Source organism: Mytilus californianus, unplaced genomic scaffold, assembly GCF_021869535.1.
Source record: "Mytilus californianus isolate M0D057914Y unplaced genomic scaffold, xbMytCali1.0.p SCAF_6, whole genome shotgun sequence".
Lineage (NCBI taxonomy): Eukaryota > Metazoa > Mollusca > Bivalvia > Mytilida > Mytilidae > Mytilus > Mytilus californianus.
Window position 1 is genome coordinate 4,033,293 of NW_026262712.1, and position 26,931 is coordinate 4,060,223.

The 26,931-nt window shown below is 31.2% G+C and overlaps 2 protein-coding genes across 8 annotated transcripts in view; both read left to right on the plus strand.

Moving 5' to 3' along the window:
* The window catches only part of LOC127706048 (uncharacterized), a 502,975-nt gene that overhangs the window by 224,332 nt on the left and 251,712 nt on the right, over positions 1-26,931 (plus strand). Inside the window, exons 1-3 of one of the 7 annotated variants that reach the window (XM_052210454.1) lie at positions 10,880-10,936; positions 11,097-11,150; positions 15,485-15,538. The exons of 4 other annotated variants lie outside the window; for them this stretch is intronic. The gene's annotated coding sequence lies outside the window, so the exon portion shown is untranslated. 2 more of the 7 variants (XM_052210455.1, XM_052210451.1) reach the window with 2 other exon arrangements.
* LOC127706049 (uncharacterized) overlaps positions 1-26,931 on the plus strand; it is a 343,243-nt gene that overhangs the window by 166,484 nt on the left and 149,828 nt on the right. The window lies entirely within an intron of this gene.

A 26,931-nucleotide genomic window follows, 5' to 3' on the forward strand; every position in this document is an offset into this window, starting at 1 on the left:
CGTTCAGCTGATTTTTACAGAGTTATCTCCCTGTAGTGTTATGTACCACCTTAAGCCAAATAAGACAATTAATCACCAAAATACAAGGATCATAAACACCTAAAACTTACAATCTACACTCAGATGATTTAAATTACCGGGGTATCAATGAAGTAATTAGGTAGACTTACAAATCAATTTAAAAAGCTAAGACTTCTCCTTTTATTTTTTATGCCCCCGCCGTAGCGGTGGGGGCATTAAGTTTTACCCCCTGTCCGTCCGTACGTCCCAAAATTGGTTTCCGTTCTCTAACTTGAGTTTGCCTCAACCAAATGTTATGAAACTTATACATAATGCTTATTACTTCAAAACACAGATCGAGTTTAGTGGCGTCACTTCAACCGTTCTAGAGTTATGCCCCTTTTTAAATGGAAACATTGCAAAATTTTTAGTTTCCGTTCTGTAACTTAAGATTGCCTCAACCTTATGTTATGAAACTTATACACAATGCTTATTACCACAAAACAGAGATCAAGTTTGAATTTTGGTGGCGTCACTTAAACCGTTCTAGAGTTATGCCCCTTTATGAATGGAAAAATTGCAAAATTTTTATTATCTTCTAAATAACAAATTATTTTTAGAATTGGAGTTATCTTCCTTTGTCCATGATTATAGTTGAATCAACTACAATCAATGCTCTATACAATGCAATGTTTAATTTTGACTTCCACTGAAAAAACACAGATCAAGTTGAATTTGGGTAGTGTCACTTTAACCATTATTGAGTTATGCCCCTTTATAAATCGAAAGATAGCAAAATTTTTAGTTTCCATTCTGTAAATTAAGTTTGCCCAAACCAAACATTATGAAACCTATACACAATATTCATTACCACAAAACTAAGATCAAGTACAGTTTTTTTGTTTCCGTTTTCTAACTTTAGTTTGCCTCAACCAAATTTTATGAAACTTATACACAATGCTTATTACTACATAATACAGATTAAGTACGAAATAAGGTGGCAACACTTTTACCATTCTTGAGTTATGTCCCTTTATAAACATAAACATTGCTGAATTTTTTAGTTTGTCTCAACCAAATGTTATAAAACTTATACACAACGGATCTTGAGTTATGCGTGTTTACAAATAGAAAAATTGCTGAATTTTCAGTTTCTGTTCTCTACTTAAGTTAGCCTCAACCAAATGTTATGAGACTTACACACATTGCTTATTACCACAAAACTTGGATCAAGTTCAAATTTGGGTAGCGTCACTTTTACCTCAGTTATGTCCCTTTATATTTATATGATATGCAAGCGGGGGCATCATCTGTGTCCACATGTGGACACTATCCACATTTTTCTTTATTTCTTTCACTTTTCTAAACGTTGATGACTATTCTTTGAACTTTTCATGAATACAACAATGGCTTTGTTATTTTCCAAAATCATTATAATTTTTAAACCGTGTAATCAATACTTATGATTTAACAAAAATGAAATTCCATGCCCGCTCTATTTGGGGGGGGGGGGGGGGGGGGGGGGGGGGGGGGGGGAGAGAGAGATGGGAGACAGGTGACATCCATCTACAGGTTTCTCCCTCCCACTATTGGCTGATGGCAATGGTAAAATCCATACATCAACTGTAGTGTATATACTAAATGTATTAAACATTGACTCTTTTATTTAATGTCAAATGTTTTCACGCTGAAGTTATCGTCTTCACCTAAAGGTATTTTTTTTTAAAGTTAGTACCTGGCATTTTACCTTCATTTTGACCTTGTGGAATAAAGTTTTTACATCATACCCAACTACACATAAGAATCAGATAAAAGTTCAATACATGTATGATATATATATATATACATCATGTGCATTTTAATTTCTTTGCATTTTTGATGATCTGATATTTGTGATTACTGATCATGTTTCAACCAAATTTTGACAAACTTGGATTATTTTGTTTGAACAAAACACCTACGACATTTGATAGACTTATTATCTAGATGCGCACCTGTTAGGAATTATGTATTGAAATTGACAATTTAAAACTTCATGAAATATATAAACAGCTTCATTGAAATTAATTAAAAAGTAAATTGACAAACGTGCTTTGAATTGCATTTTGTTGGACTAATTTGTTATACTTTTAAATGCTAATATGTATTTGATCATAACCATGATAACATATATATTATATTACCATGGTTATAAGATGTTGTATATTAAAAAAAAAATTTCAATTGAAAAAAAACAGACTTTAAGTTTAAGTGGTGTTCTAGTAGATGCATTAGTTGTTGTTGAAATTGACTGTTAAGGGGGATTATTTTCCTGATTAGTATAAATATTGGAGACTATATATTTGTCAATAATTTATGATGTTGGACATATTGTTGCCTTAAGGATGTTCGCTACCATGTTTCAAAATAACAAGCTTTTTAAAAGACTGTTATAGATTGATAGTATATAAATAATGGAACTGAAAAAGCAAACAAAAAAGGGTCCGTGTACTTGTTTTTAAGATATAAGCCATTGAAAATTTGGCGGGAAATGATTCTCTCTAGATTCTCCATACTATCAACATTGGCACCATTTTTCTTTCAAAAAGTATGAAAAAATAACAAAGATTTTACAAGATGTTCAAATATGGCTTTTTAAACTATATGTTATATAATTATGAAAAGAAAAGTAGGGCTTAGTGGGCAAATTTTGTAATGGCAATACATGGATAAAACCAGAGGATTCCGAATATCTGACCAAAATAAAAAAACAAGAGGAGCCAAGAGCGAACATCCTTAACTTCAGGTTTGCAGTTTCTTTCACACATTTATAAAATATAACAAGATGTTAAACAGTCAACAATCAATCAATCATTTAAAAGTTTTGTTTTTTTAAATTTTGAGTTTTGTAAAGTGCATTAAGGGATCTTGCTTCACGATTAACTGATGCAAAGTATTGTAACTGGCACTTAATATCTTTGAGGCTCATGACACAATTTATTTTGTGATTGGTCCAAACATCACTTTGCTGATAACTAAATATTGTGTTTTTTTAATTTATTGTATTGCTAGTTTGCTGTCTGATTTGTGTGTAAATGTGTATACCCCAATCTGATTGCAATCGTGTGTCCTCGTTATACTCACAAGGATCTGAAAACACTTTGTTCTACTTTCTGTTTTTAAGACCTTTCGGGATCCTCTGGTTTTGTCATATTGATTCGCACTTTCAAAAATTTGGGGGCAGAAATTTGATTGGCTGATGTAATAATTCCTGAAACAGAAAGTATAAATGGATATTGTCAGATCCTTGTCAGAAAAGTGTGGATACAGGATCTGTATTTTTTAATCGACTTGTGTATCTTCATATACCCACACAATTTTGAATATTGAATTTGATGAATGTTTAAAAGAAAGAGTGATAGAGTTTGCATGATGACTGTGGTTTGAAATTAAGGATTTTGAAAACATCAATAATGGCATTGTGGGTGGATAGACACTCTCTTGAAAAGACAGTTCTTTGACATTTATATTGATCTATATAATAAAAGATTGATATAACCACTAGTAAGGTGGGTGGGTGAAAGAGCATTTGATAAATACTTCAAATGTTCTTGCTAGTATTTGGTTCACCAGTACATAAGACTTTTTGGATAGTCTATTTCTGGTTCTAAATATATTCATGTGCATGAAAAAACCTGAAGGTGGTGATAAACACTGACAATAATACATATGATAACAAATTCTTGGTTGTAAACTATACTGAGGCTTGTGATAAAGTGTGTTAAAAACTTTGAAAATTGTGTAAACAATTGTTACATAGCTAGATAAAAAAAGGGGGACACAATTTAATTTTGAATGGTATGAATAATGGCTTTAAACTTTGGTAAGGGGGAAAGGGTGTCAGAGTCAACCATGGGAACTTGGAAATATTTTGGAATATTGAATTTGGAATATTCAATATAATGAAAAAAAAAAATGATTTAACTTAGTAAAAGGAAAGAAGGGAGGTTAAAATTATTAACTTTGAAATATTGGAGTGTAAAAGATGGAACATGAAAAAATGTGTTAAAACTATGGTGAGCATGGTGAGAGTAATAAAAGGAAAGATAAAAATGGGAACATGACAATGTGAAAATATTTTAGATTGTTTAAATTGTTTCAAATGACATGAAATGGGATGAGTTTGAATAACTAGCATTTATGATGCAGGGAATGTATATATATATATATATATATATATATATATATATATATATATATATATATATATATATATATATATAACCATGATAACCTAGATCCAATTCAACAAACCATGGGGACGATGAAAACTGGAACAAGAGAAAAGTTTTGTTTTCATTTGTTTCTACAAATTTAGTCTTTTTCATTTGTATGCACAAATATAATATTTTCGAAAAATCTTGACGCAGATATAGCTTTTTATAAATGATATTTGAAGCAATTCATGTTACATTTCAGGATGATGGAAGAAACACAAGTCAGTGTTAACGATGAAAGTTACGACTACGACAGCTTTGACGAAAAGAGTGATGAAAGACCTACAGAACGTTGGGCTCCATTAGGTGCTGCTGCAGTCAGTCCTGCTCCATATCAGACAGAAACTAGGTATGTATGTAAGAGTAATGTCATCTACAGAACAGTGGGCTCCACTAGGTGCTGCTACCAACAGTCCCACTCCATCTCAGACACAAACTAGGTATGTATTGTAAAAGTAATGTTCCCTACAGAGCGTTGGGCTCCACTAGGTGCTGCTGCTCTCAGTCCTGCTCCATCTCAAACAGGAACTAGGTAAGTATTGCAAAAGTTTATGTCCCTTTCTGAAATATTTGCACACTAGACCTAGATTCTGAAGCCTCAACCCATTAGTTCCTATAACTCCTTTGGGAATTGTATTTATGTATCTTTTCGTGTGGACTTTGTGCTTAAGCAGTTTTGATGAAGGTAATGTGCATAAAACTTTTACCTAAAAATGTACCGCACTCACTAATGAGAGTCTGTATGGGATGGGCTGAATAGAAAATATTAGGCTAGAAAATAATGAATAGGGAAGTAATGACTAACATGACTAAGATATACAGAATAAAGACTTATACATTTTATGAGCAAAAAAATAAAAAGTAGAGAAGTAATGACTAAGATATACAGAATATAGACTTATACATGTTATGGGCAACAAAAATAAAGAATAGAGAAGTATTGGCAAAAAATAATGAATATAGAAGTATGGGCAATCAGACAAAGAAGAGAGAAGTATGGGCAAACAAATAAAAGGTAGAGAAATATGGTCAAACAAATGAAGAATAGAGAAGTATGAGCAAAAAATAAGAGAGAAGTATGGGCAAACAAATAAAGAATAGAGAAGTATGGGGGAACAAATAAAGAGTAGTGAAGTAGGGACAAACAAATAAAGAATAGAGAAGTATGGGCAAACAAATAAAGAATAGAGAAGTATGGGCAAACAAATAAAGAGTAGTGAAGTTTGGGGAAACAAATAAAGAATATAGAATTCCCAGTATGGGCAAACAAATAAAGAATGTAGAAGTATTGGCAATCAAATAAGGAATAGAGAAGTATGGGCAAACAAATAAAGAATAGAGAAGTATGGGCAAAAAATAAAGAGTAGATCACAATGTTGTGCTAAAATATAAAGAACAGAAAATATTATCTATTTAAACAATAAAGAATAAATTAAGATACCTTTCAGTAATAAAATGAAGGAGAACAAAAGTGAAGACCCCAGCATCCATCTCCCATTCAGACACTCGACCATAGTGTCGATGCCTCTTTGTAGATCATAATAGCATCAAATTTAATAGAAACCTTACATTGTTCTATGATATATAACAATTTTGGGCACTTAAAAAAAAAGTTTTTTATGCAGTTAAAACATTTTTTATATGTAATATTGTAAATCAAATGTAAATATACTGCCAATATGAAACTGAAAAAAATTGAAAAAAATAATGTTTAAATTATTGCAATTATCTCGATTAATTTAATTTTTAAAAAGTAAAAATATATATTTATAAATTTTTCAGACATCATGCACAGAATGATCAGTTACGACAGTTAGAAGAAGAGCAAGAACAGCTAAATTCATCACTACTAGCCCTGACGACACATTTTGCCTATGTCCAATTTAGATAGAAACAGATTGTATGCGCACCTCCCGATGATAAAGAGGTAAAAACAGAAACATATAGATTCCACCACTGCAACAATTGTGTTATGATATTTTTCAACTCGAGACAGTTAATTTTAATATTTAAGTTGCGAGGCTTGGTGAGCTTTTTAAATAATTAAAATTTAGGCATTGAGAGTGGAAAAAAAGATAGTATTACACGTTATAGTGGTGGAATCTGTTTCTCTATTGATAATTATCCTTCCTGTTCAAAGATTTGCAGAAAGTTTTGTTCTTTATATGTGACGTCATCAGGAATGGTCACCTTTTTCATGACGTCACGATAGGAAATTTAAAAGAAACCAAGAAAATTTGACGTCATAATTAAATTTCGACCAATCATTTGCCAAGAACAGTTATTTTATGACTTCACTTGTTCTAGACCAATAATTTAGCGTAGTTAGGCCAAGTAAATTTAATTAGTAGATTTTCATCCAAATTTTTGAAAAAAATGGGGTGGGTGGGAGGATTTTATTTTTTATTTTTTATTGGATATGAAACGCTCTTGTGACGTGTTCTTCATATATGCAAGTGTAATAATAAGGTTCTATCATGTATATACATGTATAACGAATCAAACATACAAAGAAATGCAAAAACCAAAATTTGAAACAGGATGTTATTAATGAAACGAAATTATCGACAGTTACCGGTAACGAAAATGAACAAAATCCGGAAATCGTAAATTTTTCAAAATAAAAAAAATTGGGGCGGAACGATTTCAGAGGGGCGGGCGGGGATGAAAATCTATCAATTAATTTTAATTGGCCTTATATCTAATACCACATTAATGTCTCTTTCATTTAACCCATATCACTCTTTAAACACAGAAATTATCATTCTTGCTTTGAGTTGCTGTCTCATATGCATAAACCCAAACCTCAATTTCTAATCGACACATGTCTGCAGTTTGTAATAAACTAAGTGTGATGAGAAGTATACTAATATATACAAAGACTAGGTACTAAACTATTATTTATTCAAGAATATTAAAACATGTAAATTTATTTACAATATGGCAACTGGGGACTTATACAACTGCACAGTAAAAACAAATAATGTATATTATTATACTTCATATCAAAATGACAGATTTTGATTGGTTGATACGAGGGAGACAATTTACTCTGTCCTATGGTAAATACACTATTACCTTTCATGGAGACGCTTGATCAAGTGTGCGCTGTTTTAATACGGATGGTTGTTATGTACAAGACGTCATAGTTTATAACTTTGAATTTGAAATGTAATAGACAGTAATAACAGAACATTAAGTATAATAAATTAAATAACACATATCTGAGAGGGTGATAGAGCAGATTGTTACCCCTCGAAAAGACATTGTCAACCTTGGCTTCGCCTCAGTTGAAAATGTTTTCTCAGGGTAACAATCTGCTCTACCAAGCCAAATACAGATGCGTGCAGCTGTAGTGCCAAGTTTTATTCCACTAGTGAGGAGAACAATTTTTTCACAATCGGTTTGGAAATGTGAAAATAATGAAAACATTCGCAGTGACTCAGATGATAAAAGATTTTGGGTAAAACATTCTTACAAAATCTTGTGGTAATCTTGAGGGGACAGGGGTGGATACCCAGATGAGCAGGGGGAAGTAACAAATCCCCTTAGACTGTAGTGTATAGATTTTAACTTTTTGGCCAGGGTTTTTTAATTTGTTGGTTTACAAATTTTTTATGTGAAAATTCTTACAAGACAGAAATATGTATAAATTGGATAAATATTTCAGCTTACTTACAATAGTTTTGGTATGGTTTTTCTCAATATTTAGTTTCAAACATTACTGGGAAGCTATTTTAAACATACAATGCATACCATCAACACACAAATAAAAAAAATGAGAAAAACCCGGGTTTTATGAGTATTGCCCAGCCCAGTGGGAAATACTGGGAAAACCCGGGTTTTACAGGGTTTTACTGGGTAATACTGGGCAATACTGGGTAATAATAAATACTGGTTTGAAACTTAAAAGCAGACTCTGTGTTCAATTACAAATGCAATACATACAAAAGATATATTATATTTTATAGGACATATAATAGTAAAAAAAATAAAAATACATAATTTTTTTTAAAGTTTATTAATTTGAAAAAAGTATCTGTCCAGCAACTCTTGAGACAAATATGAGCACAAATAGACTTATGTGAAAAGTTTTCTCAAAAAGATTTAAAGATAATCTTGCTGAAACATGTACAAATTAAGTTGCCATTCTGTCTTAATGGTCAGACTCTTAACATGGTAGCTTTCTGATTATTTTCTATAATTATAACTAAAATGTAAAATTTAAAATGACTATTTAACAATGTTTGTTCATCTCTATTTTTTGTTGTTGAAACATTTATAGCATGATAACTTTATACATAGACATCACAAATTAATAAGTAATTATTCCGATTATAACACAGATTTGTTTATACTGCAATCATAATTATAAAAAAGAAGATGTGGTATGATTGCCAATGAGAAAACTCTCCACAAGAGACCAAATGACACAGAAATTTACAGCTATTGGTCACCGTACGGCCGCCAACAAAAAGTCTTTTCATCTCTTTAAGTGTGAGTGAACTGTGGTGTAACAGCACAATATAACAATAAACTGTAAAACTGTGTGTGAGTGAACTGTGGTGTAACAGGACAATATAACAATAAACTGTAAAACTGTGTGTGAGTGAACTGTGGTGTAACAGGACAATATAACAATAAACTGTAAAACTGTGTGTGAGTGAACTGTGGTGTAACAGGACAATATAACAATAAACTGTAAAACTGTGTGTGAGTGAACTGTGGTGTAACAGGACAATATAACAATAAACTGTAAAACTGTGTGTGAGTGAACTGTGGTGTAACAGGACAATATAACAATAAACTGTAAAACTGTGTGTGAGTGAACTGTGGTGTAACAGGACAATATAACAATAAACTGTAAAACTGTGTGTGAGTGAACTGTGGTGTAACAGGACACTATAACAATAAACTAAAACTGTGTGTGAGTGAACTGTGGTGTAACAGGACACTATAACAATAAACTGTAAAACTGTGTGTGAGTGAACTGTGGTGTAACAGGACACTATAACAATAAACTGTAAAACTGTGTGTGAGTGAACTGTGGTGTAACAGGACACTATAACAATAAACTGTAAAACTGTGTGTGAGTGAACTGTGGTGTAACAGGACACTATAACAATAAACTGTAAAACTGTGTGTGAGTGAACTGTGGTGTAACAGGACACTATAACAATAAACTGTAAAACTGTGTGTGAGTGAACTGTGGTGTAACAGGACACTATAACAATAAACTGTAAAACTGTGTGTGAGTGAACTGTGGTGTAACAGGACACTATAACAATAAACTGTAAAACTGTGTGTGAGTGAACTGTGGTGTAACAGGACACTATAACAATAAACTGTAAAACTGTGTGTGAGTGAACTGTGGTGTAACAGGACACTATAACAATAAACTGTAAAACTGTGTGTGAGTGAACTGTGGTGTAACAGGACACTATAACAATAAGCTGTAAAACTTTTACAGTTCCAATGTGACTGAACACACAAGGTTGGTACGAGGCACGAACAGAACTACAATAAAACATTAGAAACAAAGCACCGAAATCAAAGTACTTACAATTACTGAAAGCTAGTTGAAAGACAAATACAATTAATAGATAAATCATTGTCGACAAGTCTAAAGTATCAATAAGTACACATCCAATGGATATTAGTGTAAAGAAATCGTAAACAGTATAAGAAACGCATGACCCTGTGCAATGCCAAAATATAAGTCATCAGTATCAACAGGATGCAAGATAAAGAGTTGTCATAACTGTGCATATATATCAATACATATTAATATATAAAAACGTAATCAATCTCAGTACCAATACATACAATATTCAATGATTTCACTGTGTTTCATTTATTACCTTTAAGTATCAGTTAATCAGAATGATCAATTAGTTTGATCATAACTCTGCAGGAACAGCTTAATTACCAAATCAACTATAGTTGTGTAAATCTCAATGAAAATGCCTGGCAATACATGAGTGCTGTTGAAACCTCAAGAAGCAGTGGTATCTACCCAGGTGAAAACTCATAAAATATACCTGGTGCATATTGTGCTCGCCAGACGCGCGTATCGTCTACAAAAGACTAATTCGTGACGCTGGTATCAAAACATTAAAAGACCAAAGAAAGTACGATGTTAAAGAGCAATGAGGATCCAGAATTCCGAAACCTTCACCATCAATGCAACACACTTAGACTGTCAGATATATTGTGCTAAAGGATTCTGAAAAAAAACCCACCAATAATACATCAAATTAAAAACTGATATGTTCTAGTATATTTAACAAATGGAAACACATATGTGTGCACGTGCTCCGTGATTGTTTGTTGATTGTTTATCAAGTTTATGATCGGTAGACTTCGGTAACAAAATCTAAAGGTTTATAAGAAGCTAAAAATGAAATGTTGTTTGTTGGGTAAACGTTATGGATTCGTTATAAATAAAAATCCACGTGCACAGAGGATTTACTTGATTATACACATACATATTTGTTTAATAATTTCCTTATTATTTTAATGGAACAAACAACTTGTTTAAAATGACTTGAAGGACAAATCCGCTTGGATACATTGAAACACATGATAGTTCTAAACAATGACTATTCTTATTTAAATTGTTTATAGACACTTGTGTTATGCTTGATCACGTGACAAGGGGACACAAACCAGTTTAAATGGTTAGTTAATTAAGTTTTATTTCATTGATTTGAAATGTTTCCTGTAGACATTTGTGCATATTTTACCGAATATTTTTTTCTTTAAAACTGATTTCTATTTTCTGAAGTTGATTTGAACTCTGTATATAACGTCGTCTGTACACTTAATCAACTATTTTAGTTACCATTAAGAAGAGTAACATTGTATATGGATCACAGATTCTGACAAATTCAAGTAAGTATTTTTGTTTCTATTCGCTGACCATGCTGACGTCGAAGTTAATATACTTAGAAGAAAAAAGATTGTTGAAAATTGTTTTACATTTTATTTTATTCTTGAGTTAAAACAAAAGAATATTCATACTATAAAGTTATGATTTCATGATACTGTAAACCAACAAATTTTCGCGAGCGATTTCTTTTCGAGACTTCCGCGAATGGAAAAATAACTGGAACATAAATCTTCGCTAATATATTGCACTTGGGACTTCTCTCATATAATTACATCAAGAAAATGAGAACCCGCGAAAATAAATCGCCGCGAAGTCGGATTAATTGCTTAACGCGAAATAAAGTATCCACGAAAATAGGTTGGTTTACAGTCATCTACTAAATATTTTAAAGTTTTAAAGTCAGAAAAGTTTAATAAAATGTAGGATGAAACTAGAATAAAAGTCAGGAGTATCGAATTAGCATTTCTGATCGCTATTAAAACTTCACTTGATGCAAATGTGTGTAAAATAGACCAGAAATGAAGCAAAACAACAGATCCACAAAATGTTATTCAGATGTAACTCACTCCCACAAAATTATGCACTATTCTATACATATACAGTTGTTCAAAATTATATATGGAACCAGAATTGGGTTAACAAATAAACTTATTCGGACAGACATAACATACAGACAAGATACACATTTTAAACAAAATAGCTCCTGCGCATAGCTGTAGCTCTCTGAATAAGAAAACATATTTGTGTAACGTTGAAATCAAATGAAATCTTAAAGACTTGGATCACTTTCAATCCCTTGTAAATCAGAAAAAAAAAATGAAAAAAGATGGCATAATTCCCAGATCAATTTTTTGTTTTTGTACTACCAAACTTCCGGTTACAAGTGCATTCTTGTATTCAACTCAAGGTATGCTGAATTTCCCTGTATAGTGTTGACATTAAATGACTGTCACCTTATTTCGACATTAGACAACACAGCTAGCAATGGTTGAAGAAAATCATAGGATAACAGAGAAAACAATGGGGCCTCAATTACTTTGATTAATTTTTAAAAAACATATTGTAATCTCGATATTATATAAAGATTATCATTATGGTTAAATACTAGTCACGTGATACTTTAAATGAAGAGGGAAGCATTGTGAGATAATATTACCCTGAAATATTCATATGGTACGTAATAGAGAAAATTTTCCAAATTCTTTAGCTTATTTTTTCGTGTGTAACATTATACGATGTGCATTGTATTTTATTTTTCTATAACATGTGTTATTCTTAAGTATAGTGAACACGTGGTGATTATATAAAAGGTTCGTATGACCCTAGATCGTGGCCGATAGAAGTTGATTTTACGATTGTAAACATCAAATACGTTGTTTTACTAAGTTATCTATACCATTAAGGTCAAAATTCATCTTCAGCTGACAAATATAATACTACGACTATAGAAACCGTTAAATTCATCACCCTAGCCGATAGAAGTAAATGATTATAAACATTAATTATGTTGTTTTACAAAGCTATTGATATAGTGTAGGTCAAATGTCATCTTTATCTGACAAATATAATACTACGACTTTAGAAACTTTACATTGATCAGTACGATATATTTTGAAGTGTTTATGAGGAAAATTGGATTAATAATGACTTTTTAATTAAGGAGATACACATATAAAAACGAGCAACATTGTGTACTGCTGCAAAATTGTTCGAATTGTCATTTAATCAATGTATTGATACAGTATTTTTACAAACCGCATAATATTGCAAAACACTAAAATAATATTGAAAACAAATATTTTTTTTTGTATCCCTATTGACCCCCAAATTGATGACCTATTGCACTGAAATTCAGTTTTCCTCCTGAAATGCATAACAATATTTGCGATAGTCGTAAAACAAATAGTAATCAACCAGTCACAACTAAATGACCATAATAGTTTTTCATGTATGAAGAATACTAAACTTCCTGTTTTTTCCCATATGAATTATCCAATGCCTCGTTATTTCAATGTGTGTATACCCATTGGTGTACAACAAGGGACAGTAAACCTGTAGCCAAACAACATAACCAACGATTTCAAGACGATTATTATAATTGGATTTTAAAGTCATATGAAACTTCAAATTTAAAAAAAAAAGTTGAACATGTTTTATTTACTTGAATGGCTAAGTTTTATTCTAAAAGAAGTGAATGTGAACTTTTTTAAAAAGAAAATCCTTTATATTATCAAAATCTTCAAAAATGTACCGATATTGAACTATAGACTTCCCAAACACTAATTAGCTGATATTTTTCCGTATGCAGTGACCTTAACTACGAGACCTCTCGTTAAAACTTCGGCCACCGCACAGCGCAAGTGCGAGGGAAAAATCGTGATAAAAGATTGTTAACATACGTGCTCTTAAAGGAAAATGGAAATAATAGATTCTTAAAGAACAAATTTAATACAACAAATCATTTAACAACTGTTAAGGCATAGTTTAATTAACAAATGGGAACACATGGAAAATATAAAAACAAATGTCATGGCTCTTTCAATTCACTTTTCTATCACTCTTTCTACGTGCTCTGCTTTTATCAATGTCATGATTCGGTAAACTTCGGCAACAAACTCGTAAGTTAATTATCGTCCGATCAACTACCCCTGAATGAAATATTATTTGTCGATAATACCTTATGGAAGTGTAATAAATATGAAAAAACGTGCATGTAAGACTCAGTTTAGTATATATACATGCATTGGTTCAATAATTTCGATAACATTAAAATTTCAAGAAACTTGTTTCATATGACTTTACAATATGCATACAGAAAATGGTCAAGATAGAAGATATAATACAAATTCGTTAGATACATGTTACCCATCAGCAATTGAAAACATATATAAATCTTAATCTTACAAGAGCAAGTAATGTTGTTTAAAACGTTTTGCAGGGAGAAAGATGTTAATTCTTTTTGTTTAACTATAGAAACACGTGTCCTTAATGACTCTACTAACCAGCCATATGTGATTCTATGATAACTACAATTTACAATTTTCAAACTGAATATTTCTGAAATATTTCCCCCTGGACGTTAATAAAAGTACAATATAATGATAACAATTAGAAGGCCAAATCAGATACGAAATTGTACAGATTTACAAAATACAACACAAGAAGCTGCATCTGACATATATACATTTACATTTTCCCATCTAAGTGTTTACCCATTTAAAATGATCAACTGAAAGTATTAAACTTTTCCAAAGAAATTAAAAGTATGTGCTACCAAGGATTGACATGGTCCTTATGTAAAAATTACTCGATAACATGATAATCTACTCAGTCAGTCTATTTATTGAAACAAGATATAAACAAGACATAACAAAAAACAAGTTGTTCTTGTTAAGAAAGTATTGAGGGCTAACTTTAGTATATATCCATGCATTTGTTCAATAATTTCCTTAATACTTTCTTACCAAGAACAACTCGCTTTAAATGACTTCAAGAATACATAAGCCTGGATACACTGTAACACCTGATAGCTCTGATATATGACTTTAAGAATACATAAGCTTGGATACACTGAAACACTTCATAGCTCTGATAAATGACTTTAAGAATACATAAGCTTGGATACACTGAAACACCTGATAGCTCTGATATCTGACTTTAAGAATACATAAGCTTGGATACACTGAAACACCTGATAGCTCTGATATCTGACTATAAGAATACATAAGCTTGGATACACTGAAACGCCTGATAGCTTTGATATCTGACTTTAAGAATACATAAGCTTGGATACACTGAAACACCTGATAGCTCTGATATCTGACTTTAAGAATACATAAGCTTGGATACACTGAAACACCTGATAGCTCTGATATCTGACTATAAGAATACATAAGCTTGGATACACTGAAACACCTGATAGCTTTGATATCTGACTTTAAGAATACATAAGCTTGGATACACTGAAACACCTGATAGCTCTGATATCTGACTTTAAGAATACATAAGCTTGGATACACTGAAACACCTGATAGCTCTGATATCTGACTATAAGAATACATAAGCTTGGATACACTGAAACACCTGATAGCTCGGATAAATGACAGTTCTTTTTTTTTATTTAAATGTTGTATATTGTGTTATGCTTGATCACATGAAAAGGGGATACAAATCAGTACGAATTGTACACTAAATGTTTTATTTTATTCATTTCTATTTTTTCCTGTAAACGTGTATATATTTTTATAGGATATTATTCGTTCAAACTTTTGTCATTTTTTTTAAATGAGTTAAACTATGTATATAGCATCGCCTGTACAGTCCATTTTAATTGTAGTTACCGTTGAGAAGAGTAATATTGTGAATGAATAGAAGATTCTGACAAATTCAAGTGAGTACAGTTTTTCTTTTTTCTGATGACGAAGTTTATATAAATAGTCAAAACGATTGAAAATGTTGATTCAAATGTAAATCCTGATTTAACAAAGAATTGTTGCCTGAAAGATACTATTGCAGGATGTTCAACTGTACCTGCTTCCAATGACTACTCTACGAACAACCAAAGGATGTGTTAGTTAAAATATGCACATTACTAGCGTCAATCCTCGTGAAAAAGAGTTGCCTTCAATATTTCAATGAAAAAAGAACCCAAATGCTAAAAATATAATGTATCTATAGGTAAAAACACTATATCTATTTAATAACAAAGGTCTGCATATTTTCCCACGCCCTTAATCGTTCCAAATATAAAAAGGACTTGCCTGTCATCTATGGAAAATCTCACAGTCAGGACAGACAACAATAAATGTGTTGCAAATTGACTAAGAATGTTTGGAAAAGCATTTCTTCTCAATATTATAACATTACACTTTAAACAACTGTTTCTACTTATAAATGGTAATGATTGGAAAGTTGAGTTCTTGTCGTATATACCATGTAAATAATCAATTCGAAATAAAGCTATAAATCCAGACACCACAAAACTTTATGCAGATGGAATTTACTAGAAGTTCTTCCTCTTTCAAAATATTTTAATCCAGGAAAAGCATGTACGATTCTATATATCTGCAGATATTTTGAAATAATATATCAAGACAGTTGGGTTTAAAAGGTAAGAAACTACTTATTCGTGCCCGGTCAGATATAAACCGTTTTTTTTTTCGGTCCCGTCAGAAATAACATGATGGAATAGTACACAGTAAATAGTTGATGCGCATGGCTGTAATTTTAAAAGTGAGAAAATATTAATATAACTTTAATATCAAATCAAGCTAAGAACTTGGATCTCTTTAGATCCCTTGTTGACACTTTATTTTGCATAATGAATACATTGAAGTATAATTATATGGTTAGCCTCATTCTCATCTAAGAACTTGGATCACTTTAGATCCCTTGTTGACAATTTATTTTGCGAAATGAATACATTACAGTATGATTATATATTTTGCCGTATTCTCAGCAAAGAAAATTCAAGAAATAATTTGTTTTACTACCTAACCTCCAAGAACCAGAGGACTCTAACATGTTATTTAATGTATGTTAATGTTTTCCGCACAAGCAAGTATAAAGTATATGACTGTCACTTTATTTGAACTTAAGACATACCAGCTATCAATGCTTGAAAACAAAATAACATAGAAAACAATGTGACCATGCCGTTTTTAATTTTTTAAACAAATATTGAGAAATTGAAATTATATAAAGATTATGATTATGGTTAAAAATAGTCAGATACTACATTACATAAAGAGAAAAGCAATTTCAGATGATATTACCCTGAACTTTTAAGATGGTACATACTAGAGACAATTTGCCAAATTTATTTATATCGATAAGGTCAAATGTTATCTTTTGCTGAAGAGAACAATAATACGACTATAGGACTTGATCAGTACGATATATTTAGGATTAGTAATTTTTATTGAATTTTAATTAGGGCAAACCAAAACCAAAAAATAAAAAAAACAATATTTAGCACTGCTGCAAAATTGTTAGACTTGTTATTTAATCCATGTATTGATATTGTGTTTTCACAAACGACACATTATTTGCAAAACGCTGATAAGACATTTAAAAACGAAATCGCCATTTACATATTTCGTATGCCGCCCGCCTTTCTAGAACAGTATGTCACGTCCCAAACATCGTATGCTATGTCTGTGTATGTATAAGCATTGAACAACAAATACCTTTTCTCTTTGATACGTACTAGAGACAATTTTCAAAATTCTTTAACGTATTATTCTGCGTGTAACATTATACGTTATGCTTTGTAGTCTTTTATTTTTCTTAAACAATTGACATTTTAATAAATTGTGAACATATGGTAAATATATAAAGGGTCATATGACCCTGAACAATGGCCGATAGAAGTTAATTATTCGTTTGTAAAATTTTAATATTTGAGCTGTTTTACAACTATCGATATCGTTAAGGTCAAATGTAATTTTTTACTTAAGAATATAATACTACGACTATAGAACTTTAAATTGATCAGAACGATATATTTCGAAGTGTTTATGTGAAAAATTGGATTAATAATTGAAATGACATTTAAATAAAAGATACCAAAATAAAAATAAAAACAAATATTTTGCACTGCTGCAAAATTGTTGGACTTGTCATTTAGTCAATGTATTGATATTTTGTTTTCGCAAACCAATCATTATTGCAAAACGCTAATAATATATTTAAAATCGAAATTCACATTTACATATTTCGTAACAATAAATCATATGATTGACCGCCCACCTCAAAGGCAAATGTAACAAATAAAGGAATATATCCTGTTGGAAAAGATTTGAATCATTATGGCTATTGTATTTAATCAAATATTGTAGAAGTTAAACAGATATTTAATTCCCGTTTTTTGTTCGAATAAAACAAAAATATAGCACACACCTTACTAAGCGCAATTTGAAATTCATGCAACGGAAAAATAAAATCACAGCTTTTGTAAAACATACCTCTTAAGCTTTATCTATTTTCAACATAGTTTGCATGTGATTACGTATAATGTTCATTAAAATGCTACGGTTACATCAAATTCAAAACGTGTTACTTTCTTATCATGTACTTCTAGTCACCTTGTGTATCATGACCTCAAAAGTCAATGCTTATGTACTGGTACGATTTTAACATACCTTTCTCCAATAATCCTTTTATATATTGAAAAATAATTATTACGTTTAAGTATAAAATCTCTTAGACAAAGTTTACATAGGATGTATCTGGCTGTTTTAAAGGAGCCCAATGGATTTGAGTGTTTCTGATGAAGGTAAATCCAGAAATAAGCCTCGAACACATTAAATTCATACAGTTTTGATCATTAATTTCAAAAGACTATTCATTTCCTGCAAAAAGATCCGTCTTTTTTTAAGTGTTCAATTTTCAACTAAGTACATTGTCACTACACATATTGTTAACATACCGTTGTCTTTTCATGATTTAGAAATGAGAAATCCACTTATTTTTATAATACAATTGCTTCCTATTAATTCTGTCTCTAAATTCATTCTAAATTCAAAAACCTTTAATTTTGTAAAAGCCGTGTCTACATTGAAATAGTTGAACAATAATACCAACTCTTCATAAAGTCTCAGTCAACAAAATTAATTGTTTTTATACAAAAACCGTCGGTTATGCATTAAATTGGCACGATTATGTATAAGCTACCATTGTCAAAACTGTAATATAAATGCAAAGCATGTTTGCAAACCTTTGACACAAATAGATATAAGAAGATGTGGTATGAGTGCAATGTTCATTCTAATAAACTAACAGCTATCTTGGATATTGTCTATGATGTTTCAGAACAGTTTGTATAAGAAAAATTGAAATGGCGAAACGACCCTTTCTTAACCACCTGATTGTACCTGTTTAAGTTCATATCTGTTACATTTTTTGTTCAGGTCGGTTATCAACTACGACGAGCACAGCTCATAGTAAACAAATCCTATTAACATTTCAACGTTTGATCTGGTCTCCTCTCCACTTGTTAAACTAACTTTCAATGCATTGGATCTATGAATGATATATTTCCAAATGTCCGTGTTTCTTGATACAATAAATACGTTGTGGTAAAATTTTACGACAGTAGTTTACTGAGTTCCAATTTTCGTAAATTGAGTATGATTGCAAGATTAATTTGACTGAGTCGCATGAACACCAGAAGATGTTTCTACAGGTAAGCTTCTTCTGCATGATTCATTCGTCATGCTAAGCCAAACTATACGGGACAACTTTGGAATAAAAAAATATTTTGTTCTCTGTCCTTTAAAAGAAAAACAAACATTTTGCATATCTAAATAAAGATCAAATTATTTAAGTCATGCATGTTTTAGTTCCAATCAATTTTAAAATGAAGTAGTACACGCACATTTTTAAGCTAAAAAAACTGGTTCAGATAGCATTGTTTAACGATATATTAAGAAAGATACAAGAAACAAAAAAAGAAGTCATCTTAACAGCATGAGAAAGTGTTCAAGAAACATTCTAACTTAACTAATGCCAGGCTTAAAAATTAAACTCAGTTTGCCATTACCTGACTAATCAGTAAGACGCATTGGTAGATAGGTAGGTTTTACTTTTGTGAGGACAAAATAACCTCCATTGAATCTTTTTCACTACCTGTCAGATAAGCTAACTTCAGACATACATAGTGTGTCACTTTGATATAAAATTACTGGTATATTAATTAGGGCATGTTCTAAATCCATTTATCAGAAAAATACGAGAAATAATGATATTCAAAATTTTGCTCCGGATATTAGGTTTTGGTTATAAATAATAAAAATGATAATAGAATAATAAAAATTGACAAAGACACGTTCAACTGCAATTAACAGAGCAGCGTGAAGGGAGAAGATTTGTAAACCAAATTTGGAACACGTGTTTCATGATTTATCTTCAGTCTTGGGATAAGTCAGAGGACTTCCGATGAAAAAGTCATCACTACAGCGGACTCGACTTGGAATGGACTTCCCGGATGTTCCGGATTTTACCGGGAGTAAAAAAAAAATACGAAAACATTTAAAAAAACTTCATAGCCTGCCCGTTTTTGAAAGGTCAGTCGCGTAAGGGCAAACACATATCCTTTTAATTTTGGCCTAATTTGAAATGATTTTAAATGTTTACGATACCTTATATGTCTGTTAAGGTAAAAAAAATCAAATGGTTGTAATTCATGCTTGGATCCTTTAAATGAATAGACAAAACAACAATATGTTGTGCGTCATCGATCTATTATTAACTATAACATGTAGAAGCGCTGTAATGTTCATGTAGCTAGAATTTTTATTTAAAATTCTGGTGTTATTGAAAGGTATCATTAGTTATTTCTGACATACTCTTCATCCATTAGTTTGCCTTTAACAATGTGTAACTGCACATTTAGTTGTTCGATAATATTTAATTACATTAAATAAACATGATTATGATTATAATTAATACTTTTCACAAACTGTTTAAATAAAGAGAGTAGCATTTAAAGATGACATAACACTGAACTATGGTACGTACTGGAGACAATTTTCCAAAGTCTTTAACTTAATTTTCCGTGTGTAACATTAAACGATGTTCATGGTAGTCCTTTTTTTCTATAACAATTGTAATTCTTAATTATTGTGAACACAAAGTTAATATGCAAAAGGTTCGTATGACCCTTTACCGTGGACGATAGCATTGAATGATACGATTGTAAAATTTAAATGTGCTGTTTAACAAAGTTATCTAAACCATCAAGGTCAAATGTTATCTTTAGCTGACGAATATAATACTACGACTATAGAATATTTACATTTATCAGAACGATATATGTTGAAGTGTTTATGACATTTTAATTAAGGGATACAAACAATTAAACGAACAACATCTTGCACTGCTGCAAAAGTGTTCGAATTGTCATTTAGTCAATGTATTGATACTTTATTTTGACAAACCGCACAATCAAAATCAAATGACCAACCGACTGCCTTTCTAGAACAGTAAATGACGTCCTAAACTCAGTTAGTCGTGTCTTAGTTTTTATACACATTGAACAACAAATGTCGGTTCTCCTAGACACGATACTATATGTGATATACTAAATAAGATATTAGCGTTGTAATATTTCATTTATAATTTTTTTTTTTGGGGGGGGGTTCCGTATTTACATTTTTGAGTTTTAGTGCAACACACTATAATTTGTCTTTATTCATCGGGAAGTTAAGTAATTGTTCAAAGACAAAAGTAACAAAGAAATAGATATGTCCTGTTGAAAGGATTTGAAATCAATATGACTAATGTTCTTGTTGTATTTAATGAAACTATGTAGTAGTTTAAAATATCTCCTTCCCGCCTTTTGTTTGAATTAAACAAAGATATAGCACAAACATGACTAAGCCTAATTTGACATGAATACAAAAGACAATTAAATCACAGCTGTTCTTAAACATTCCTCTAAAGCTAACTCCAGTTTCAACATATTTTGAATGTATTAATACAATTTCTAATATAGAAAACAAATTAACTTCAAACAGTCAATCTTTCAAAAATATAAAATGTCTTCAGTGAAACGAAATCTATGTTTATGAGAAGAACTTGCATTGCCATTTATCAATGTAAACAAACATAAACATTGGACCGGTAGTGAAATTCTTTTCAAAAGAGACATCCGTTTGGCTGCAAATTCCGGTCAGACAAGGGACGTTAAACTCGCTACCTCTGCCTTGTATACAGAGAGTGCCACATTGTCTGCACATTCAAGTTTCTTTGTTGGGTTTCTTTGAAGAATTTGTAGGTGGACTATTGGAAGGCTAAATGTCTGTCCCTATCTAATATGCCCTCTTTTTCTATGGGCATTCCAAATTTCTCGGGTTTTTCTCATCCCTGTTGACCCCAAATTGAAGGACCTACCTATTGCAATCAAAGTATATTTGTTTTTCTTTTTGAAAATCCATATCAATATTTGAAGATAGGCGTAAAATAAACAATAATCAACCACTCACAACTAAAGGATCATAATAGTTTTTCATTTATGAAGAATACTAAATTTGCTATTTTTGTTTTTGTTTCTATCATTTGTCTTTTGAACTATCCAATGCCTCGTTATTTCAATGTGTCTATAACCATGGTGTTCAACAAGAGACAGTCAAGTTGTAGCCAAATTACCCCACCAACAATTTCACGACGAGTATTACAATTGAATTTTAAAATAGTCATACATTAAATGGTCAATCTAGAAGATATAATAAAAATTCGTTTGATACACATTACCCTCAGCAAGCGAAAACATATATAAACTCAAGTTTTTAATCTCAATCGTAAAACAACAAGTGAGGTTGTTTAAAACGTTTTGCAGGGAGAACAATGTTGATTATGTTTGTTTAACTATAGTAACTCATGTCCCTAATTACTTCACTCATTAACCATATGGTATTGTATGATAACTACAATTTACAATTTTCAAACTACTATTTCTGAAATATTTCCCCCTTGAAGTTGATTACAGTACAATATAATTATAACAGTTGGACTGCCAAATCAGATACGTAATTGAAGAGATATACAAAATACAAAATAAGGAGCTGTATCCGACATATATACATTTTCATTTATAAATCAAATTGTTTACCTGTTTCAAATAATAAACTGAAATGACTGTCACTTTATTTGAACTTAAGACAACGCAGTTTTTCGTGCTTGAAAAAACAATTAATATAGAAAACAATGTGACCATGACGTACTTTGTCCTATTTTTTAAAACAAATATTGAAAACTCAAAATTATATAAAGATTATGATTATGGTAAAAAAGAAGTCACATAATGTATTAATTAAAGGGAGAAGCATTTTGAGATGATATAATCCTGAGCTATTTATATGGAACGTAATAGAGACAATTTTCCAAATTCTTTCACTCATTATTCTTTGTGTAAATTATTCATGGTAGTCTTTTATTTTTCTTAAACCATTGACAGTTTAATAAATTGTGACCATACGGTAAATATATTAAGGGTTCATGTGACCATGGCCGATACTAGTTAATGATTCGTTTGTAAGATTTTGAAATTTAAGCTGTTTTACAAAGCTATTGATATCGCTAAGGTCAAATGTCATCTTTTGCTTAAGAATATTATACTACGACCAACGAACTTTAAATTGATCAGTACGATATATTTCGAAGTGTTTATGTGGAACATTGGATTGATAATTGAAATAAATTTAAATTAAGAGTTACCAAAAATAAAAAAATAAAACAATATTTTGCACTGCTGCAAATTGTTGGACTTGTCATTTAATCAATGTTTTGATATTGTGTTTTCACAAACCACAAATTATTGCAAAACGCTGATAAGATATTTAAAAACAAAATTGCCGTTTACATATTTCGTTTGCCGTAAAAATAAATCATATAACCTACTGCCCACCTTTCTAGAACAGTATATAACGTCCAAAACATCGTATGTTATGTCTGTGTATTTATAAACATTGAACAATAAATATCTGTTCTCTCTGACACGATATCAAATGTTGTATAATACATAAAAAAAAACGTTATGAAGTTAAGTTTTTATTTCTTTTTTGTCCTTTCAACATTATGAAATGTTAATGCAACGGACTATAATTTGTCTTTTTTCTCATCGGGAGTGACCATGTATTAATGTAACATGAATAGATTTTAAAGTACTTGTTCAAAGACAAATGTAACCAAAAAAAATATTTCCTGTTGGAAAAAATTTTAATCAGTATGGCTATTGTATTTAATTAAACATATGATTGTAGAAGTTAAAAAGAAACTTCCCGCTTTGTGTTCAAATAAAACAAAAATACACACCTTACTAAGACCAATTTGACATTTATACAACAGAAAATAAAATCACAGCTGTTGTAAAATATACCTTAAGCTTTATCTATTTTCAACATATTTAGAATGTATTATTACAATTTCTAGAGTTTTTATAAAACTAAAAGAAATGTTTGTTGTTTCAACATATAATTGGAAGACATTTATATTAAATTGCGAACAAAAGACTATTGCACTTTAACCTTGACTTCAGTTTGAAAAAAAGAGAGTGTATAAATTTATGAAGGTATTGATAAGTTGGCTTTTTATAAACAACACATAATATTGTTTGGAATGTCTTATTCCTGTTACGAACAAAGATAAATATCTACATATCATACAAATACACATGCACATCAGTTGATAGAATAAGTTATGATAAGGAAGATAAGGATCTGCAAGAACTATGTGGTCACCTCGGGAACATTGTATCACAACAGCAGCATACATTGTTCAGCGCAAGAACATAGTAGCATCAATCGCAGAACACAGTGGTCAAAGCTAAAACATAGTTTCATTTACAGCAGGAATAATTGGACAGCGCTAGACTATGGTATCACATTTTTGTGATTTTACTTTTTATGTAATATTAGCAGCATGACACAGTGGTCAACTCTAGACTTTGATATTATAATAAACAGCAGGGCAAAGTGGTCAACGCTACTACATAATATAATGTACAGCAGAACGATGTAGATACCCCTGAACCATGGCATCATTAACGGCAGCACTCAGTGTTCAGCGGAAGAACATGGTATCATCAACAACAGGACACAGTGTTCGAAACAAGAACATGGTATCATTCTCGGTAGGACAAAGTGGTCAAAGCAAGTACATGGTATCATCAACAACAGGACTGAGCATGATATCATTAAGAGGAGGATAAAGTCGTCAACGCTAGAGTTCTGTATCGTTTACTTCGGGAATAATTGTTCAACGTCAAAGCATATCATCGCTAAGAACACGATCAAATAAACAAGTATTTTAAGTGAATAAGATATATAAAATGGTTGCATGCAACTGTTTTCTTCATTCATCAATCAAATACAGTTGTCCACCATGATGTTAGCCATTTTTCAAACCAGTAGTTATTACTTCGTATAAAACCGAGGGAAACACATTAACTATAAGAGGAAAACAAAATTTCTGGTGGAAAATATTGCTAATATTGACAGCATTTAAACCTTTATTGGCAAATTCTACTTTAAAAAAATTACTTTTTTCCTCATTTTTGTTATGTAGTTGATACGGGTTTGAAAAGTCTATGGTTAGCAATGTCATTGATTATTGCAACTAATCTATCCAAACAGAATTAGAATCAATAACGGAAGTATTTTGGGCCTCTTGAAATAGTGAATAAATTTTAGTTAATGGAATGGAGTATTATTTAATTCTGATATGGTGAATTTCTAAAGGTTTTTGAACAGACGATAACAGACTACTAGTATCAATTGTCACGGTGTGAACAGCAGGTGGTGTAAAATTTATGTGACCATGACTACTATTTCGTCAAGCAGAAGTGTTCAATAATTGTAATTTATTGACAGTGCTACACCTAGGGCTAGACAAAATACCAACACCATCAATTTTGTCATTGCATCCATAGGGGATGGCTGTTTCAAACTCTCTTATCCAAAAGTCTTCTCTTTGTAGACGATATGGTGTACTCAATGCGCGGTCATTTGTCGAATAATTTATTTTCTCTATAATTCGGACTTTCATTGAAACAAAAGAATGGTCATGCTGATTGAAATGTCTATAGAGAAATTTGTTGTTATAAGAATCATTAATATTAGATCGAGGGTCATTCATTCTAAAATTGGGTTTTTGTCGAGTTAACTAGACGTAGATCAATCCACAAAGAGCACATGCAACCGTACACAATATTGGAAGCAGTACAATTTAAATCCGCATGACCGTGTTTATCTCGCATTCTTTAAATTTATGCTGTAGATATTTATTCTGTCTCTAAATTCACACCGACCTTAAATGTGTGTAAAAGCAAAATGTTATTGTTCATTGTTTTTGTCTTGCTGTTCATGACAGTAGTTTTGTCACATCGTTTATGTCAGCTGTGCCTACAATAAGATCTTTGATCAATAATACCAACTCTTCATAATGTCTCGATCAACGAAATTAATTGTTTTATACAAAAGCCGTCCGTAGTGCATTAAATTCGCACGAATCTATATAAGCTCCCATTGTCAAAACTGTAGTATATATGCAAAACATATTTGGAAATCCTGACACAAGTGTTCATTCTAATAAACTAACAGCTATCTTGGATATTGTCTAAAAATTTTCAGAGCAGTTTGTGAAAGAAAAATTGAAATGGCGTAACGACCCTTTCTATACCACCTGTTTGTACCTGTTTAAGTTCATATTTTATAGATAATCCCGTTCGGACACGTTATTCATCAGTTTTCTACAAAATGTATTAAGTAAAGGCAACAGTAGTATACCGCTGTTCGAAACTCATAAATCGATAGAGATAAAAACAAATCCGGGTTACAAACTTAAACTGAGGGAAACGCATCAAATATAAGAGGAGAACAACGACCACTGCACGAAATCCTCGATTTACGTACCTATGCAAATATTTGGTAAACCTATTTAGGTGTTAAGCTTTGCATATGCTTTACATTTATTTGCAGGTGTTTGTCATTTCTTTACACATCGTAAATGTTAACATTTAATAGTGTTTCCATACTACAGGGCAGTTTTTAGAGACCGCGGTTTACATATCATGCAAACAACTATTCAAAACATAAATAAATTGAAGTAATTCCAATATTTTGTATACGTATATAAAGTAACCAAAAATATCAACATTTAAAGGGGTCCATAAAACTTGAGCTTTGCCATGTATTTACACCAAGATAAATTTTGATATTTGTTACGGTCGCAAATAGTTGTAAAGTTTTTGTGGAGAATAATATTCAAATACCATAAGAAAAGAGA